The 17,595-nt window shown below is 44.8% G+C and overlaps 1 protein-coding gene across 6 annotated transcripts in view; it reads right to left on the bottom strand.

Annotated features, from left to right (window-relative positions):
* Positions 1 to 17,595, bottom strand: part of KCNIP4 (potassium voltage-gated channel interacting protein 4) — a 404,115-nt gene that overhangs the window by 150,584 nt on the left and 235,936 nt on the right. The window contains exon 1 of one of the 6 annotated variants that reach the window (XM_065598175.1): positions 4,427 to 4,597. The exons of the other annotated variants lie outside the window; for them this stretch is intronic. The gene's annotated coding sequence lies outside the window, so the exon portion shown is untranslated. Of the gene's footprint in view, positions 1 to 4,426; positions 4,598 to 17,595 lie in introns of those variants that run through there. 6 annotated transcript variants of the gene reach the window in all.

Genomic DNA, 17,595 nt, shown 5'->3' with positions numbered 1-17,595 from the left:
GCGCCGCCGGAGCCCGGGAGGGGAAGTGCCCGGCTGGGGGCGCAGGGTCTGGAGGCAGGGGGGCTGCCCGAAGCCGGTAGCGCTCTGGCAGCCCGGCTCTTAAATAGAGCCGCGGGGGCTGGAGTCTCCAGCCGCCGGGGCTCTGTGTAACTGACACAGTGTCAGTTACACAGAGCCCCAGCCGCTGGAGGCTCTGTTTAAGAGCCGGGCTGCCCGAGAGCTACCGGCTTCGGGCAGCCCCGTGCCTGGAGACCCTGCGCCGCCGGAGCCCGGGACGGGAAGTGCCCGGCTGGGGGCGCAGGGTCTGGAGGCACGGGGGCTGCCCGAAGCCGGTAGCGCTTGGGCAGCCCGGCTCTTAAACAGAGCCGGGGCGGCTGGAGCCTCCAGCCGCCGGGGCTGTGTGTATCTGACCCAGTGTCAGTTACACAGAGCCAAAGAGGAGCAAAGCCTCCAGCCCCCCGGGCTCTGTGTAACTGACACAGTGTCAGTTACACAGAGCCCCAGCCGCTGGAGGCTCTGTTTAAGAACCGGGCTGCCCGAGAGCTACCGGCTTCGGGCAGCCCCCTTGCCTCCGGACCCTGCGCCCCCAGCCGGGCACTTCCCCTCCCGGGCTCCGGCGGCGCAGGGTCCGGAGGCACGGGGGCAGCCCGGCTCTTAAACAGAGCCTAAGAGGAGCAGAGCCTCCAGCTGCGGGGGCTCTGCTCCTCTTTGGCTCTGTGTAACTTATACAGTGTAAGTTACACAGAGCCGCCGGAGCCCCGGAGGGGAAGTGCCCGGCTGGGGGCACAGGGTCCGGAGGCATAGGGGCTGCCCAAAGCCCGAGCGCTACCGGCTTCACGGTTTGCTGGGCAGCCTCCAGACCCTGCGCCCCCGGCTGGGCGCTTCCCCTCCCGGGCTCCAGCTGCGCTGGGGAAGCGCCGGCTGTGGGCGCAGGGTCTGGGGGCTGCCCGGGAAACCGTGATGCTGGTAGCACTGGGGCAGCCCTTTCCCCCTGGCTGGGAGTGGGAGGGAGGAGGGGGCGGAGTTAGGGTGGGGAAGGGGCGGAGTTGGGGCGGGGCTAGGTGGTGGGGAAATGGGCGGGGCCATGGCCCGTGGAGGGTCCTCTTTTTTTATTTATGAGATATGGTAACCCTATGTATCATTTTTGTATTTGATGTTATGAGCATTGGCTCTCTACCTGTATTTCAAAATGTTTGCTCCTGGGGTAATGCCCACAAGGTAATTAGCCAGCACATCTTGAAGGGACTATTCAAATTAAGTGGCTCAAAGAACATTTAACTCACACTGGAAGATGCCCATCTACCCTGCAGGGACTTTCTTGTAAATGTGCTGTTTGATAATGGCTTTCTACTATGTCTAAGTGGAATCATACGTGGACATGTAACTCGCCCATATGACTCCAAACACTATTTTGTCACCTGTAATTTTCCACTAGCTGTGCTGAGGGCTTTGTTTGAAACAATGGGTTTCCCTTCATATGGCAAAAGATATGAAAGGCCCTGGAAACCCCTCCATTTTGCCTCTTTCCTGCTCAAACCTCTGGACTATGGACTTATACTAATGGGAACATTCTAACCAAGGGACTGAGGTCCTTCCAATGATTTGGAAGCAGCCAGAGATTTGACTTAAGCCAGCAGTTTATTCCATCACTGCTACAAGCCTGAACCAAGAACTTTGCAATTACTGTATATATTTGATTCCTTTAACTAATTTTAACTCTCATGTTTCTTCCTTTCTTTTTATAAATAAACCTTTAGGTTTTAGATACTAAAGGATTGGTATCAGCATGATTTTTGGGTAAGATCTGAGTTATATGTTGACCTGGGTGAGTGGCTCGTCCTTTGGGATCAGAAGAACCTTTTATTTGATGAAACTGGTTGTAAAGAACCACTCATCTTTAAATCCAGTGTTTTGTGGGGTGATACAAGGACTAGAATACCTAAGGAAACTGCTTTTATGACTTCTTGTTAACTTCTGTCTCACCACACTGGTTTTCTTTTGTTGCTGGTTTGGTATATCTTATGAAAGAATAACCACCAGTTTTGGGGCGTGTTTGCCCTATTTCTCAGCAGTTTGCCCTGAATTTGGTATTCTCAGTTGTGACCCACAAAGGCACAGTTACAGCTGGGTGAACCAGAAAACCTCGTGCACACATTGCAATAAAAGTCTGTCTGTAGTAAGCACCCAGATATGCAGTCATGGACTAGGGGGTGTCCAGCTGCTAATAAAAACCTGTGAGCAAAAGAAGTGAACAAGAGCAGTCAGAGGCAACTAAGGGTTGTTATAAACGTGGCCAAAGCCATGCCATAAGGAATTATCCTGAGCATGGGCAAGAATGCCAAAGATGTGGCAAACAATCACTTTGCCAAAATGTGCAACTTTGGAAAGGAAAAGTCCCAGGGCAAATGGATGTTTACCCTCACAGGAGAAGATGAGCACTCGCAAGATCTGTTCCTCAGTATGCTGAGTACGAAACCTCCTAAGGACAAGTGTTATGTGGATTTTCCCATTAACCAGGAGTTTTCAAATTGATAATGTGGCCAATGTTATGCCTTTAAAGTTATACAACATTATAAGGACCAAACCACTTCACAGCTCAAATATCCTGGTGATAACTTATTCAGGGGAAAGTTTGCAAGTGTGTGGTGAATGCAACTTGGACTGAGAATATTGGGATAAGAAACCATTGCTGGGATGGCAGAACCAGAAGGTGACTGGGATATATTTAAAGAATACAATGATTGTTTAGGATGCTTGCCAGGCAAGCACACCATAAAAATGAACTCACAAGTACCACCTGTAATACAAGCACCTCATAAATCTTCTGTGGTATTAAGGGACAAAGCTGAAAAAGAATTGTACTGAATGGAACAGTTGCAAGTTATGCAAGAACCTACAAAATGGGTCAATTCTATAGTAACTGTTGACGAACTAGGTCGAAATGAAATAAGAATATAGTTCCAAGAGATATTAAGGAAGTCATGCAAAGGGAACATTTTCAATTGCGTACAGTAGAAGAAATCACTGGCAAGCTAGAGAAAATTGTAGCCTTTGCTGTCTTAGCTGCCAGTATGGATTTTGGCAAAGCTGGATGACAAAAGTTCTAGATACTATGTTCAACACACCATTTGGCAGGCACACATACACCTTTTGGCATCTGTTCAGCTCTGGAAGTGTACCAAAGAGTATTCCAACAAACTTTTGAAGGTCTGAAAGGTGTTGAACGTTAACTAGATGACATACCAATGCGGGGGAAATACCAGATGAGAACATGATGAAAGACTCAAGAGAGTTCTAAATTTGTGTCATAAAAGGAACCTTGAACAAGAGCAAATGTAAATTGGCTCTGACAGAGATAAAATATTTGGGGCCTCACTTGACAAAAGAAGGTCTAAAACCTGACCACTCAATAAATTGCTGCAATGGCACACACAAACCTGCAAGGCTGAATTGCAAAGATTTCTTGGAATGGCTACTTAGCTTGGGAAATTTATCCTGCACAGGTCAACAGGATCGACTCTATGAAGACATCTCATGGATGCCAGTACATAAGGTAGCATAAGAACACCTAATAAAATTGCTTACAAGAGTACCCATGCTGAAGTACTTTAGTGTACTAAACTAAGTAGTTACTGTGTCAGTGGATTCAAGTTCTACCAGATTAGGGGCTGTATTGCTGCAAAAGCGAGTGCTTGCTGCTCATGTCTCTAAAGCTGTGACAACTAAACAACAGAACTATGCCCAAACAGAAGAAATGTTGAGAATAGTATTTGGCTGTCCTTGATTTCATCACTTTATCTACAGGAAAATAGAAGCTGTAAAACAGACCCCAAGCCTTTTTCAGAAAATCTGTGTACTGTGCTCCACCAAAGATTCAAAGATAGTTGCTAACACTCTAGAAATATCAACTGAAATTTGGATACAGATATGGGAAAGAGTTGGCAATTGCTGATGCTTCATCCAGAGTATGCATGTTGCATGGTGAAGGAGTATGTTCAGAAGAAACTTATGTTGCAATATATCTCAAAGTCTTATTTGCCTTTTTCAGAACAGATATTGAAGAAATTTCAAACAGCTTCAGGAAACAATGTTGCCCTGCAAACCTTAAGACAAACTATTTGGCAAGCATGGCTAGACAAGAGACCTGAAGTATCAAAGGATATCCATACTTATTGGACAGATAGAGAGGAACTGAATGTGTAAGTTGGACTTGTCTTTAGAAGTGACAGAATCATAATACGGGAAAGTCTCAGAAAAAGAGATCTTGTCTGTTGTCCTGGACAACAATCCCTCACTTTCACAGGCCTTGGGAGGCAGGCCAGTCCTCGCTCACAGTCAACCCGCCAACCTTAAGCATATTCTCACCAGCAACCACACACACCACACCACAGTAACTCTAACTCAGGAACCAATCCATGCAACAAACCTCGATGCCAACTCTGCCCACATATTTACACCAGCGACACCATCACAGGATCTAACCAGGTCAGCCACATCATCACCGGTTCATTCATCTGCACGTCCACCAATGTAATATATGCCATCATGTGCCAGCAATGCCCCTCTGCTATGTACATTCGGCCAAACTGGACAGTCCCTACGTAAAAGGATAAATGGACACAAGTCAGATATTAGGAATGGCAATATACAAAAACCTGTAGGAGAACACTTCAGTCTCCCTGGACACACAATAGTAGATTTAAAGGTAGCCATCCTGCAGCAAAAACAAACTTCAGGACCAGACTTCAAAGAGAAACTGCTGAGCTTCAGTTCATTTGCAAATTTGACACCATCAGCTCAGGATTAAACAAAGACTGTGAATGGCTAGCCAACTACAAAAGCAGTTTCTCCTTCCTTGGTGTTCACACCTCAACTGCTAGAAGAAGGCCTCATCATCCCTGATTGAACTAACCTTGTTATCTCTAGACTGATTCTTGCCTGCATATTTATACCTGCCTCTGGAAATTTCCACTACATGCATCTGACGAAGTGGGTATTCACCCACGAAAGCTTATGCTCCAATACGTCTGTTAGTCTATAAGGTGCCACAGGACTCTTTGTCACTTTTTACAGATCCAGACTAACACGGCTATCCCTCTGATACTTGTCTGTTGTTATTCTTGAAAGTTATCAGGGATAAGACATATATAAAAGGAGAACTCAAGATGTTGTCTATTGGCCAAGCATTTATAATCAAACTGGGGATATGGTATAGTTTTGCATCATGTCAAATCCTCAGAAATAAAACTCTAAAGGAAGCAATGGGATCACATAAGGTCCCAAACAGACATTGGCAGAAACTAGACATAGATCTGTTTGAGTTTCAAGGTGCAGATTATCTTATTTTGGTTGATTATTACATGAAATACTTAGTCTGTTTGCTTCAGGACATCACAAGTGTGTTTGCTATCAGACCCTGCAAGTCTTTACTTGCAAGGTATGGGATACCTGAAGAACTCAGAGACAATGGACCCACAATTTTATTCCAGAAACTTTAAAATTTTTGCAGAGCAATGAGACTTTGTTCACAAAACATCACGTCCTTTGTTCCCACAATTGAATGGAATGGCTGAGAGAACATTTCAAACTGTAAAAAGAACTCTAAAAATAATCTAGCTTGGATAATGCAGATCACTATCTTAGCCTTTTGGACTAATGCACCTAGGGAGTAAGGGAGATTTAGGATCCCCTGTTCAACTCATGGGAAATGTCTAAGGACCAAAATACTGACTTCATTAAAGTTGTTGCAACCCAAGCTGATACAAGGAGACACGTAAATTTATCTTAAAATTTAAATGAGGAAAGCAGACACATTTATTTGAAAAAGGTGCAAAGCCTTTATCACCACTGGAAAAATGGAGAGACTGTATTCATCAAAAAGGAGCACAGGAATGAACACAGGTGATGGAGCACTTTGTTAGTCAAAGATATTATCTTGTTGAGACAGGAAGGAGATGTCTATAGAAGAAACAAAGGCTCTAATGAGCGCTAAAATAATTGTGCATAAAGTTCAAATTTAGTCTAATTGTTTAAAAAGGGAGATGTCATGATAGTAGGAACCAAAATTCCACATAGTGTTGTATGTGGGAAATCATGTAGTGAGCCTTGTCAGCAAAAGCACATACTCATTGCTGACACTTGGACCCAGGCAGGAACACCTGTCTGCACAGTTCTCAGAAACAAGTTAAGTAAAGTGTTCACTGTTACATAAAAAAAAGTCTCCAGTATCTTTTCTTATGTTGGCAATACATATTACAACCAGCAACTAGAAATTAAGTCAATTTAAAAAGGAATATAATGTAGTTTTAGGTACCACTCCTGCCCTGAAACACTCCTGCCAATTTTTGTGACCTACAACCCACATTTTCCTATTCCATAAAGTTTTTTCTCTCCTCTGTTGCTGTGTGCAATACTCTCACAAACATCAAGGAAAACCAGGGAAACTGACAATATACAAAAGGTTGCCAACAAAATAAACATGCTGAAAGAATTAAAATTGTACTTCTAACCACGGTAAGCAGTTATTTTTCAGGCATAAGTGTGATTTTTTTTTTTTTTTTTTAGTGATGATGTTGCTTTAATGTCAGTGTATCATGCTGACAGTGTTTGCCTGAAAATCTCACCCTGTTAGTACATAAGAAACTGCTGGAAAATGCAGCTGACTTGTGTTGCAGACAGATGACTGATTACCCAATCCAGATATAAAGGGAAAAAAGGTTACTAACCTTCCGTAACTGTTGTTCTTCAAGATGTGTTGCTCTCGTCCATGCCATGTTAGGTGTACATGCTTGCTACATGTGCCGGTAGTTTTCCCCTCAGTGGTACTGTAGGGGATTGGCTCTGGCGCCCTCTGAAGTGGTGCACATATGCACTGGTATAAGGGGTGCTGCTGATCCCCTCCCCTCAGTTTCTTCTTGCTAGAATTCCGACAGCGGAAGGATGTCGGGTCATGGAATGGACATGAGCAACACATTTCAAAAACCAACAGTTACCGAGGGTTAATAATTGTTCTTCTTCTTTGAGTGCTTGCTCATGTCCATTCCATGTTAGATGACTTCCAAGCAGTATCTCCAGAGGTGGGTAGGAGTTCATGGACATGTTGCTTGCAACACAGAGCCAGCGTCATCTCTGGTCTGCTGGGTGATGGCATAGTGGGTCTTTAAGGTGTGCATGGATGACCATGTTGTGGTCCTGTAGATATCCTGGATAGGGACTTGGGCCAAGAAGGCTGATGATGATGCGTGAGCTCTCGTAGAATGGGCCGCCATTATCGGTGGAGTCACAACCTGTGCCAACTCATAGCAAGTATGGATGCAGGTAGTAATCCATGACAAAAGCCTCTGAGAAGACACTGGGTGACCTTTCATCCTGTCAGCCACTACAACGAAGAATTGAGTTGATCTGCAAAAGGGCTTGGTACGCTCTAAGTAGAAAGCCAAAGTCTTTCTGACATCCAGGGTGTGCAAACACCTCTCCTCTTTAGACGTGTGAGGCTTTGGGCAGAACACCATGAGGAAAATATCCCGCTTAACATGGAAAGGCGACATCATCTTTGGCAAGAAGGCAGGGTGGGGACACAACTGAACCTTGTCCTTGTAGAGCGCCGGGGACTCCGACATAAGGAAGGGCTTTAATCTCGGAGACTTGCCTCGATGAAGTGATAGCCACAAGGAAAGCAACCTTCCACGACAGATGCGAAAGAGAACAGGAGGCCAGATGCTCAAAGGGAGGGCCAGTTAACCTAGAGAGGACTAGATTAAGGTCCCATTGGGGCACCGTGTCCTAGACCAGCGGAAAAAGCCTTTCAAGGCCCTGAAGAAACCTGATAGTCATTTCATGCGCAAATACTAATCTGCCCTGGATACAGGGATGGAAAGGTGAGATGGCCGCCAGGTGCACCTTGATTGAGGAGAAGGCTAGGCCCTGATGTTTCAAGTAGGTAGTCCAGAATGGACTGCAGAGAAGACTGAGTAGGGGAGATCCTCCACTCCAACGCCCAGCAGGAGAAGCACTTCCACTTTGCCAGGTAAGTCGCTCTAGTGAAGGGTTTTCTACTTTGCAACAGAACGTGCTGGACTTGACTGGAGCATGCCTGTTCTTCTGGGTTCAGCCACATAGCATCCATTCTGTGAGGTGGAGAGCGGCAAGGTTCACTTGCTCTTTGAAGTTACTGCAGTCTGAACCTTTTTCTAGCAGGGCTGGTGTACAGAGACCCAGGGAATGTAGAGTAGTCCTAGAGTCCTTAAGCCATATAATCTCATGTCTGTTTGTTCTGCAAGCAGGGCGAGGCCTTTGAAGGGGAGGTCCTGGATTGATTGTTGAGGCTCCATTGATAGCCCAGAAAACATGAGCCATGATTGCTCACATCATCGACATGACAGCTGAGTCCGCCGTGTCGGAGGCGGCCTGAACGGAGGCTCATGCCATGTTTCTCCCTTCATCTAAAATGGCCAGGAACTCTTGCCTGGAGTCCTCAGGCAGTGAGTCAACAAACTTTGCCAGACTACCACACACTGAAATCATACCTCCCGAGTAAGGCCTGATGGTTTGCCACTCGTAATTGGAGGCTGGCAGATGAATACATTTTTCTGCCAAATAAATCCAGCCTCTTGCCGTCCTTGTTTTTGGGATTTGGGCCATTTTGCCCCTGCCTGTCCCTCTCCTTGGCTGGCAAGACCACTAAAGAGTTAAGGGCTGGGTGGGAATACAAGTATTCAAACCCTTCTGTGGGGACATAATACTTCTTCCTCTCTGCCCACTTGGAAATGGGCGGGAGAGAGGACAAGGTCTGCCATAAAGCTTTTACCAGCTTTACTACCCCTTTGTGTACCGGGAGCACCGCCCTAGATGGGGCTACCGTGGCCAGAATGTCAAATAAAGTGTCAGAGGGTTCTGCCAACTCCTCTGTTTCCAATCCCAGGTTTGCTGCCACTCTCTTTAGCAGCTCCTGGTCTGCCTGGGAATCGTCCTGTGGCACTGTCTGGGACAGTCCTGCCACTGCGTCGTCGGGTGAGGACAAGGAGGCAAGGGTGGGGGAGGGGCTGGCTCAACATCCTCCACATGAGTGGTCTCCACAGAGGCCAGCGGTGTTCCTGTGCCCCTTGCTCAGACCCCCTTCTGATTCCAAGTGAGGGTGGGAGACTGTCGCTGACTTCCTCTCTGATGCTCCTGACACTAAGTCTCTGATGCCTGGGGGAACCCCCATGGGTTCCAAAAGTGTCACGGGCAGGCCATTGGCCCTGGGGTTCCAGCATCATCACTGGCAGTAAGAAGGAACTGAGGGGGGGAGCTGATGATGCCCCTTATACCACTGAATATGTGCGCCACTCCAGAGGGGGCCAGAGCCATTCCCCTATGGATACTACTGAGGGAAAAACTTTCAGCACCAGTGCATGTGGCGAGCACACATGCCTAATATGGAATGGACATGAGCAAGAACTCGAAGAAGAAGTAGGAGTCAGTCAGTCTGTCTCTCTCTCTCTCTCCAGGAGGCTTTCAGTGTAACCTACAAATTTGTGGGAATCATCCGTGTGAACGGTCACGCCTGTGGAGAAGACTTGGGCTAGATTTTTTGGGTTTCATGTTGAGCTTCTTTTGTGAATAAAACCAAACTCAGTTTTGAGCCGGTACAGAACACAAAGAAATTTTGGACTTAAGCCTCTATCATATTGTTAGCAACTAGCCTAAAAGGCACATTTTTGGCCAAGATCCAGAAAGGGACTCATGCACCTAAACAACAGAGATTACGTAAAGTACTGCACTTTAATTTCAATGGTTTTTACTTGGAAATTCTTACCTGAGCAAGAGCAATGACGCCACGATGTGACAGTTAATGTGGCAACAATTTCACCACACAAGACATACAAATTGTACTTAGAAACTTTAAAAAACACATTTATTATATATGCATAGCTCATGCACAGTGGAATACCAATCCTGATTGAGGTATTTGGGGTACTACTATAAATAAACAATACTATATGTATAGTTTCTCAGGCTATTCCTAGTGAGAGAGGTTTCTCATCTGTTGAGCTTTCAGACTTTGGACTGAGCTAAAAGGATGCAAGTATTTTTTAATATGTGATCTGGTGGGCCATACATACTAATCAAGGGACTACTCTTGTCTGCGGACGATAATTTCAAGGTTACATGTAAAAGGTTCATACTAATTGTCACAGTTAAAATTACTTCAAAAAAGTGATCTTTTTAACATCAGAGATTATTTATATTCAGGGAATTATTTTCTCATACAGATAATCCATTCTTAGCTCTTGAATTCACAACCAAATGCTGGTGGCAGCCATTTTGTTAAAAAGATTTATTCTTTTAACGCTGGAAGCATATAAGGTCCATGTGAAAGTGGTGGGATTGTATGACAAAATTATCCACTAAAGTTTTTGCTCTCATATTTTCTTCAGGAAATGTTATGCACCTGAATTTTCACTTTTCCATTGAAGTTCTTCAAAATGGTTCTCCTAACAACAGAAACATGCAAATTATGAATTTTCACATTGTGTGTGAATCATGGCAGACTTTGACCGATAATTATTCAATCATTTGTGTCTTCCAGGTCCTACACATTTCTGCTTGGCCAACATATGTGACTTTGTCTCTTATGTCCATATCCCTGTTCTTCTCTGCTCCCCTAATGATGCTACTTGACATGAGCATCTAGGGTTACCATATTTTGAGTGTCCAAAAAGAGGACACTCCACAGGGCCCCGCCCCCGCCCCTAGCCCCGCCCACACACACCCCCGCCCCAACTCCACCCCTTCCCCAAAGTCCCCGCCCCAACTCCGCCCCCTCCCCTGCTTCCCACGAAAATTTGATTCGCAGGAAGCCTGAAGCAGGCAGCAGGTAAGCGGGGGGTGGGGGGAGGAGGCGCGGCCCAGTCTGCCCCCCTCTCCCCCACCCGAGCGGCTCCCTCCGGCCCCAGCCCCCGGCCCAGCACCCCCGGGCCTGGCCCTGCACTCCGGGCCAGCCCCCGGCTGAGCACCCCCGGCCCCGGCCCGGCCCCCGGCCCAGCACCCCTGGCCCCGCACCGCCGGCCCCGGCCCGGCCCCGCACCCCAGGCCAGCCCCCAGCCAAGCACCCCTGGCCCAGCACCGCCGGCCCCGGCCCGGCCCCGCACCCCCGGGCCCCGGGCCAGCCCCCGGCCGAGCGCCCCCGGCCCAGCACCGCCGGCCCCGGCCCAGCACCTCCTTATTTTCCCGGACATGTTCGGCTTTTTGGGATTTCCCCCTGGACGGGGATTTGAGTCCCAAAAAGCCGGACATGTCCGGGAAAATCCGGACGTATGGTAACCCTATGAGCATCCTTCTTTCTCTTAGTCCCATTTACATGCCTTTTTTATTCTTCTCCATGCAGAGAATGACCTTCCAAATCATGTTTGCAAAGCCACACTCCTCATTATTCTCCTAAAATGTCATTTATTTAACAGTGCCCTGAAATTCTGAGATCATAACAACCCATAAATTGTTCTCTCCTCAAGGTTGTCTAGAGTCTGCCTTTTTTGATTGTAAACTCTTTGCATCAGTGCCTTTCTTTATCTTTGTGTCTTGTAAGTGTGGAACACATTGCCACTAAGCAAATAAAATACAAACAGTGATTTTGAGTTAAAACCACCTTTGCTGGAAATTGTGTGCAATAGTATAAAAGGAGTAACTGTTATCAGGGGACGTGTTTCCTTGCGAAACTCTCCCAAATGACCATACTCTGACTGTAAAAGATGTAAGATTATTAAACAGTTCACTTTCCAGACAGTAATATAAATGAGAGCATTCTAGCCTAGGGGACAGTGCATGGCCTCTGCCAGGAGCACATACTAATCTTGTGTGAAGTAACAAAAGAACTGAGATCTTCCTTGATATCCTCTTGCAAAGGTATATGATGTTTTAAGAAATCTCAAATAGTTACAGAGTTTGCAAGGCAATTCCTAGACAGTAATGAAGCGAGATTTCCTAAAGAGAGGACAACAAACATAGGCAAGTGTAAACCTCTGCCTGCACACACAGAGTTACTAGCTCTCTGATTTCCTTTCAGAGAACACTTGTAAAAAAGACAAGAGCAATATAAAACAACAACAACAAACAACAACAACAAGCTAGCACTTCCCACTAATTGAGGGAATTAGAAAAATATAAAGAGTGCTAGGCTACTGCCTTTCAGAGTCTGACACACAGACATGGAGGAATTAATGTTTTTTTCTGACTTTTCTTTATAACTAAAATCTTAGACAGCAATCCAAATAGTCTGAAAATCTGGGGCCTGATATTGCTCTCACTTACACAAGGGTAAATCAGGAGTAACTCCACTAAGTTAAAAGACTTAAGACTCTGTAAAACCCTGTAAGATCAGAGTGAGGCCCATGATGTTCAGTTTGGACAAAAAATGTGCCAAAACAAGAACTTTTCTAATGAAACCCTTACATGGAAACAGCTTGAGGTCATTTTGAAGGGCTTTTCATTTTTGGGTTGAAAATTTCACACAATGCTAAACACAATATACATTGCTCCATAGAGTGGAGTGACTTACAGAAGCAAGTCTGCTGCAGAGTGCATGAAATTAACAGTCTAGAGATTTAAAATAGATGGAGATAATGAAGACATGTAGGTCAAGAGCAATGATTTACAGAATGAGGGAATCAGGATCATACTTTCTCCCTTGTGTAAGTAAATAAGCCATTGCATTTGGTAAATTCAAGATTACACACAGCAGAAGCAGAATCTAGAGTCATACAGTGCTGCAATTTTTAACTAAAAAAGATTGGAAAAGCCATAGATTTTAAAATGTGGCCGAACTGATAGCCCTGTGGTAATTTAACAGTGTATGTGCTGAATGACAAGAGTGGGATTTCTTTTGATGAAAGGCACAATACATTTTTTTTTGGAACATACATAGCTCATATTCCATAACTGGTAACAGAAAGAAATAGCACCAGAGGCCCATCCTGTATATGGGTTTCCTCCCAAACACATTAGTGGCAGCCACTAATAATACTCTGCTATTTTTCTATATCAAGTAATACATGGTATATGGTATAATGTTCTTCCTTATCTGTTCCAAAATGTTTCTTATCTATCTATGCAACAGTTGTGATAACACAGTTTGGTTCCAACCCATCTCTGTCCTTGTCTAGCACCCACCATAAATATGCAGAACTCTTTGTTAAATGTCTGATATTTATTTTATTCTTCTCCTTCCTCACATAATGGGCTGCTGCCCTAACTGCCTATTTCTGGCTGTGAGTATAACCAAGGAGATATGTTTAAAGCAGCTAACTCCAATGCAGCTTTTAGAGCTGTAAAGACTGTAGACTCCTCTGTGACATGCTTATCCCTCCATTGGCCGATTGCCTAAGACCTTGCTAATCTGCCGCACACTTTGCTTCCAGTAGGTAGCAGCACTGATACCTGGGAGAAAGAATGAATCAGCTCTGCAGTGATAAAGCCTTCACTGCAGACTAGGAAACATATGATGCAATCAAATAATGATCTAAAACAGTGGTTTTCAACCTGTGGTCTGTGGACCTTTGGGGGTTCGCAGACTATGTCTAAGATTTCCAAAGGGGTCCACACCTCCATTTGAAAATTGTTAGGGGTCCGCAAATGGAAAAGGTTGAAAACCACTGATCTAAAATGTCAGATGCATATGTTGCATTAAAAAGATGATTTCATCAGAAGAGAATATATCATCACTTGGGACTCGATTTTGCCAGATACTGAACACTCTGGCCTCAATCCACCAAAGGATTAAAGCATGTGCTTAACCGAAGTCAATGGGGTTATGCATCTGCTAAAGCCTTTACAAGATCAAGTCCTTGAGCACAAGTGCAATTTGATATGCAGGTTGCAGAATCAGGCCTTTAAACTTTTCTCCATTTATAATATTTGTCCCCATTTATAAAATGTGGATTATAATAATTCTCTCCATCACAGGGGTGTAAGGAAGCTTAAACTTTAAGTGCTTTAAGACCAGAGAGGAAAGATGCTATCTATGTGCACAGTGGCAATATTACTAGAAGTATAATCTGGAAAACAATCTGGAGTTGGCAAATCAATTGACTTTTCATTTCTAGTTCCTATTATTCATGTTTAGATAAATCACCATGCCAACTAAATTTTTAACTTTCATCTTCCACAAACTGAACAGGGTTCTGGGATAAGATACAGAGACCACAGGCACCGACTTATTTTTCCCAGGGAGTGCTCTACCCCCCACTCCGCCCCGAGGCACTGCACTCTGCCCCTTCCCCAAGGCCATGCCCCTGTCCTGCCTCTTCACCCTCTGCCCCACCCCCACTCCACCTATTTCCAACCCCTCTCCTTAGTGCCTTCTGCCAGCCACTGAACAACTGATTAGCAGCCTGCCCCAAGGCCACCAAACAGCTGTGGCTGGTGGGTGCTGAGCCCCGGAGCACCCATGGAGTCGTATATGTGCTATGATTTAGTTAGTCTGGAAGGTAGTTGGGAATTCTAAGTTTCACTTTTACTATTTTTCTCTATTATCAGAAATTCATATTAAGGGGAATTGTGGTGTTTGTTAGTGGGTGTTTTTGTTTGTTTGTTTGCAAATCTGCCCAAATGTATCTTCTTGTGGATATTTGTGTTATTGTCAAACATGCATCATTGGAGAAAGTCAAGCTACCTAGGAACACCTCTCTTCAGGACTATCACTTGGTACTCATGCCTGAACTTGAAAAAATGCTGTCTCGTTGAATGTCTTACTGCCTGACTTATTGGAATACTGAATACTCTAAATAATCCAGTTTAACCACTCAATGGTCAGGTGTCAGAAGAAGCTATTCAACATCTGTAGATCTAGCTGATGCACTCTAAAAGGTATCTGGTATGCACTGATGTACTCCCATTTCAAACAGTACAATATTAATGCATGCTAGGAACCTTTTAGTGTGTGTCAGCAGGGTCTACACGGGGCAGTTAGAGTGCAACCCTTTAGGACATTCTACAGTTTACACTCCTCTGGTGCTTATGCCACATGGTGTACACAAGCCCTAAAGAGCTAAATAACCAGAAGGGTACAAGGTCAGATCACAGATGTTTAATAGCGTCTTCTGTTGACACCTGGCTATTGAGTGGTTAAACTGGATTCTTTAGGCCATCAACTACTCCATTTAGCTGGTCCATTAATCCCAAGAAAATGCCTTGTATCATTATTTACTTATATTTTAAAATTTTTTATCTTGCAGGTTAAATTAAATGTTATAAAACAGTTTGTTTAGTGAATATAAAACTTGCCATTGCTAAAGAGAAGTGGGTACAAAGATAACATTGTTAAATCCTCTTGCAATGTGACATTTACCTCTCTATGGCACAATGTCTAACTTTTCAAAGCTTTGAACTTCGGAAAATACAATTTGGACCAGATCCTAAACTGGTGTAAATCAGAATAGTTTGATTTCAGAGGCACTATATTGGTTTATATCAGCTGAGGATCTCACCCTTTGTTTTTATCTAAATATAAATTGTTACTACATAACAATTTCATTGTTTGTGATCCTGATCTGTCGTACACAGGTATACATCATGAGTAAGGCTGCAAGTTTGTCACGGAGGTCATGAAAGTCACGGATTCTGTGACTTTCCGTGACCTCCATGACTTTTGCAGCGGCCAGTGCACCTGGCTCAGGGGTAGCTCAGGCAGCCCCTGCGCCAGTCGCACCAGCTGCTGCTGGGGCAGTCTTGGGCCACCGCACTCCCCGCCAGCGGCAGCAGAGTTTGGGTGTAGGAGGGGGTAGGAGGTTGGGGCACGGGATGCGGTGAGGCAGGCTCTGGGTGCTGCTTATTTGGGAGGCTCCCCGGAAGTGGCGATATCCCCCTTGCTTAGCTGCTAGGTGGAGGCGTGGCCAGGTAGTTCTGCGCACTGCCTCCACCTGCAGGCACTGCCCCCACTGCTCCCATTGGCCACGGTTCCTGGCCAATGGGAGCTGCAAAGCCAGTGCTCTGGGCGGAGGCAATGCACAGAGCTGCCTGGCCACACCTCCGCCTAGCTGCTGAGCAAGGGGGATGTCGCCGCTTCTGGGGAGCCCCCCAGGTAAGCGCCACCCAGAGCCCACCTCAACCCGTCCTGTGCCCCAACCTCCTACCCCCTCCTACTCCTAAACTCTGCTGCTGTTGTGGGGGAGGCACGGAGCCAGGTAGAGAGCCTGCTGGGGCCCTACCACCACCACCCCGCACCAGTGGGGTTTCCAGGTTGCGTGCCACCTGCCTGCCACTAGCCCCTCAAGCACCAGAGGGGGTCACAGGCTGCATCCTGCCACCCGCCCTCCCACCACCTGGGTCTATAGTAAAAGTTATGGACAGGTCACGGGCCGTGAATTTTTGTTTACTGCCCATGACTTTTACTAAAAATACCCGTGACTAAAAAGTAGCCTTAATCATGAGCAACTTTACTGACAGTGTAGCTACAATGGCATAAAACGGACATAACTACTGATATATACCAATATAAATGCAACTGGAATCAGGGCCTGTATCTTCCTGTATAAGAACTTGATTTTTTTTTTAAACTTGGCAAAGTAAAAAGCTTTTTTCATGAGATCATCAAGATTCAAAGCTCAGTTCCCTATGCCTCTCCCAGTAGGTTCTGTCTATATGATTTAGTGTTTGATATGCTTATAAAAATTCACCTGTTCTGAGTCATGATTTCACTAGGTGGATAACGATGGAGATGGTTTCAGCTTTTATCAGTATTGTAAATTTACCACTACTCCTAAGTTATTGCTCCCAATATTAGAACATTTTAATGAAATGTTCCTAGTGGCACATTTTCATTCCAGACATTATACTGTTATGCTTATTAAAGTACCAAGTACAAAAAGGGATGAGGTAATTGTGCAAAAAAACCCAGTGAACGATGTGAACTGGGAAACTTTCATAGATGGTACAAAAGCATATTACTTTCTTACTTAACTAAAGGTTTTTGTTTTTGTTTTTAAATTCTGCTGGTGTTAAACGCTTTCTGTCAAAAGGGATGGTATTTATTAATAGGGCACTTCTGATCTCCAGAGACAATCCTACAAAAATCAATTAACTATAAGCTTATTTCATCACTCGTTATTGCCTATAACGAACTTACTAAATTGATCACTACCAGTTTAAGTAAAGTTAGTGATTTGCCTTGGCCAGGTAGGTTTTATTCTAGAGACTAAAGATATAGACAGTTTTTAAGAAGGATTTTACATATATGTTTGGAACTGAAAGATGAAATAATTCTAGTAGCCTTTGATAGAACTGAATGGAATCTTTTACTATATATCCACTCCATTGCTTTTTGCTTTAAATTGTATAATACATAAACCACAACTAGAATCTTTAATAATGGTTTGAAGTCTTTGTCTATAAACTTATATACAGGCAAGGATGTTTTGTTTGCTTATCCTTGCAACTGGTATTGAAATTGCTCAGGAACAGCTTTTGGAATTCAGATTTATTACCTGGTGAAAATTCCCATAAAACCTGTTTGCGCAGAGGACATTATCTTTGTTGTTGACGTCCCCATATCTCTAATGGTAAATTTTCTGGAAATAATGATGAGCTTTAGTAAAATATGGGTAGAGGCCTATGCAGATACAA

This window comes from Chrysemys picta, chromosome 5, assembly GCF_011386835.1.
Source record: "Chrysemys picta bellii isolate R12L10 chromosome 5, ASM1138683v2, whole genome shotgun sequence".
NCBI lineage: Eukaryota > Metazoa > Chordata > Testudines > Emydidae > Chrysemys > Chrysemys picta.
This window is presented reverse-complemented; position numbering and strand designations above follow the sequence as displayed.